General features: G+C 37.4%; 1 pseudogene; it reads left to right on the plus strand.

The window, feature by feature from the left end:
* The first annotated feature begins 203 nt into the window (after window positions 1-203).
* On the plus strand, window positions 204-303 carry LOC113292184 (annotated as a pseudogene).
* Window positions 304-3,956: the final 3,653 nt, after the last annotated feature.

Genomic DNA, 3,956 nt, shown 5'->3' on the forward strand with positions numbered 1-3,956 from the left:
TATTGACATTTCCTTTACTTAGAAGAATTTTTTTATGGGGTTCCCTATTATTTTCCCATTGTTGGGTCTTATCAGCGATTTCATTCAAAAATGTCATCGCCTCATCAACAGTTTTATTCTCAAACCCACCTTTGCATAAGGACTCAACCATGGTTGTTGTTGAATAATCTAAACCCTCGTAGAGGATCTGAACTAACCTCTCTAAGCCATGATGAGGACATTGAGATATTAAGTCATTGAACCTTTCTAAATACCTATACAAAGATTCTCCCTCTTGTTGAGCAAAAGTACAGATTTGTGTCCTAATAGACGATGTTTTGTGCCTTGGGAAAAACTTCTGTATAAAGGCAGATGTAAGTTGGTCATAGGTTTCAATTGACTCAGAAGCCAAACTATACAGCCAAGATTTGGCTTTATCTTTTAAGGAAAAGGGGAATAACCTAAGTTTCAACGCATCATCACTAAGGTTTTTAATTTTCAGAGTACTACAAACTTCCTCAAATTCACTAACATGAAAATAGGGGTTCTCATTCTCTTTTCCTAAAGAGATTGGGAGCATCTGTAAAGTCCCAGGTTTGAGTTCATAATTTACCTCGGTTTCAGCTAACTTGATACAAGACGGACGAGAGGTCCTAGTTGGGTTTAACAAAGCTTTCAAAGTTTCCATTTCTGGCACTACCAAAGGACTAGAGTACTTTCTTCACTAATTTTCAAGTTTTCAAAGATGAAATTTCCAAAGACAGGGCTCTCAAAATAAGAGTCTTCGAGCTCCCCGCCTTCACAAGAAGAACTACTAGGTTTATCACTAATCAAACGACCTAGAGTGTTTCTTTTCCAAGCCCGCTCTTTAATAACCTTGGGCATACACTAGAAAAACAAAAGAAAAAGAAAGAAATCCTAAAAGGAAGGGTAGTCCTATGCAAACACAAACAAGGCTGACTCCACCACATCAAACCTACTGATTTCTAGCAAACAAAAAGCATGATGGCTCCACTTAGATTGTTTCTAGACCAGCTTTTAATCCTTCGAAAGGGAATTCGTTACAATTTAAGCAAACTCCTCTGGAATCAATACGAGTTTAAGTAAGTTGAATCGAGACGAGGGAAGCTCAGTGGAGCTTTGATACCCAAGGCCTCACCGGCGTTACAAGGCGGCGTATTCAACTCACAGAAACCATCATGAACTTTGAGGTATGATTAAAAGAGTAACCAATATTTTTTGAATGACTTTCCTATTAAGCTCGTTACCCTATAGGTCTCGTTCTAGTCAAATTTTAGGCTTAGATTCACGTTTGGTTTCGTTTTTCTAAGGCGGGCAAGAAGGGAACGGTGATGAAATCCGAACCCTTATCTTGTATGGCCAATCCTTTCCCTTTACTAGGAAATTAAAGCAGCCATTTTCAAATCCTCAGCATATATGCAAACGAAGGAATACAGTAACTCGCTGATAGGGGATTCGCGAGTGTTTTGACAAACTTACCTCTCGTACCAGACGGGGGATGAACCGCTGAAGTCGACTCAGGCCACGATTCCTATGTCATGTACGAACCCGAGGGGCCGAGGCGATATCGTAATCGTCGTCCTTCTCTGCAAACAGTTTATATTTAAACCACCCTTCCGTAGGTTTTTTTTTTTTAAAATAAAGTCCCAAAGTCCACAGTCCACAGTCCAAAAATATAGTGCAAAAGAAAAAGATAATCTAAAAAAAAATTAATAAAAAAAATGTCTCTCTCTCTTTCTTTTTTTTAATTAATTTTTATTCTTCTTTTATTTTCGCTCCATTCGCTTTGCTTTTAAATCTTTAAGTATTCACCAAAAGCTTTGGCAAATTTTTGTTTCGCTCCAAACTCCAAAATCTGTAAGGAAAAGGCAAAAACCAAAAAATGTAAAGAAGAACAAATAAAATAAAAATGAAAAACAAATAAAAACCTAAAAAAATATATAAAAACTCTAGCCTAAAGACAAGTCCGCGTCGGCGGAGCCAAAAATTGATGACATTTTTACAGTGGTTGTAGAAGTGGTAAGTAATGGTTCGTTAAAGACTTGTGAAAGCAGATTTTTTAGACTTAAATTTTATAAATGATAATAATAAACTCAAATAAAAAGGTGATGTGAATATTGTGGAGAGACTGGAGGTAGGATTCCACCATTGGTCGATATTAGTTATTTAATAAAGCAATAATTTCGCAACTCAACATTCAAATTGATTCTAATAGTATTGCCTAGACATGTAGATTTTTAAAAGAATAGATGTTAATCCAAGCATCGAATATCAAAACTCTAAAGCAAGTATATTCTATCAAAAGAAAATACACCTAACTAATCAAAATCATATAATCCATTTTTAGTTCAATGCAAAAATCATAATAGAATTGCTATAATTAATTTAAAATAAAGATATATCACTTTTACCGAAACAACAACTTCCTCCATCGCCCCAAGGATTGGGTTTAGCTCTTCATCATGATGCAAAAACACTCAAAAAGATAATTCATTGCTCAAAAGGTGCTTACAAGGATGATAATATGGAAGAAAATAATTAAAAACGGGTTTGTAACACTTATTTCTGTTACAAACCAGCTGTTACAAAGAACGATAAATGTATACTGTCGTTGTTATTATATCAAATAAACAGCTGTATAGCAGTCGCTGAGACTGTAGGTTCTAAGACCCACGGATGTGTGTCGTTACAACTGTTAATAAACGACAGTGTTGGTTGGTCTGTTCTTCGTGTTCTTCAGCTATGCAGCAGCAGAAATGGTGTTTCCTGCAACTTTGATTTCTCGACTCTCTGTTCGTTCTCACTGCACCCCAAACTCTCTATACCCACTTCAACTCCTCAGCACTCCATATATAGTCGACAGGAACAATAATAACTCCTCATCGCTCCAAAAAAATCTCACAGAATACAATATCTCCGGAATATTTTTGTTTCCTTTTTTCATGTGCATGTGTTAGAATATTGCAGACACTCTCTAAACATGCTGGTACACGCATATGATTGAGTCAACAGGCTGTAGAAACACGCAATCTTTCCAAATAACACCACAGAGTCCGAGTGTCTCTCCTACACGTGAATGCCCTGTTTTGTCGAGATTGATATGAAATCTTCACACACGTCTTCTGCATCATCTAGACCATCTAATATATAGCAAAAAATCCAAAGAGTATAATTCCTCCCAAACATCTCCACGTATTCTCCAACAGAAGCCGATAATATATCTTCTTCTCTGTTTTGGTTGAACCGAACAAAATTTCCCTATATCTTCGAAATCACAGCTCATACCAACCTTGTTTGGTCGTGACAGGGTGTTTCCAACCAATTCCCACTTGAAAATCATACAAAATCTCCACCAGAACCGATCCAGAAATCTCCGCAGAAAGCAGCTCTCTTTCCCGCCAAAACTGTCCATTCCGTGAAGAAGAAAAGGTCGCCCCTATCCAGAGTAGGGGTGCCCATAGCAACTGATGATGGATAGTGAAGAGGGTGTCCCTTATTAACTGGATGCCCCTTAGTAGCTGAGGGTCCGAATAACGGGTGTCCTCCGTAGGTGCCTTTAACAACTTTTCGAGCCGATTTATCCAAAAACGTTTATTGCCCAAAAATACTTACAAACACATAAAACACCAAATTAGTACAAAATCGAGTACCAACAATATTGAAAATTAAAGACAATGTAGACACAAAAATGTGTCTATCACTGTGTGGTACCGAGAAGTACGGGAATGTTAGCTATTACTTGGCAGCATTTGAATTTTTCGAATGCAGACAACTACCTATGGAGTCTTATTCCTACAGCAGTGGTTTACATGATCTGGACGGAAAGTAATAAGCGCATATTTGAGCCTAAACAGAACTTCAAGATAGAGACATACTTGGGTATAGAAGTAAAGTCACTAGTTTTGGCTTGGGCAAGTGCAGCTGGGAGAAGAGTGCACTTGAACTTTATCAGCTCC

This window comes from Papaver somniferum, chromosome 6 (assembly GCF_003573695.1).
Source record: "Papaver somniferum cultivar HN1 chromosome 6, ASM357369v1, whole genome shotgun sequence".
Taxonomy (NCBI): domain Eukaryota; kingdom Viridiplantae; phylum Streptophyta; class Magnoliopsida; order Ranunculales; family Papaveraceae; genus Papaver; species Papaver somniferum.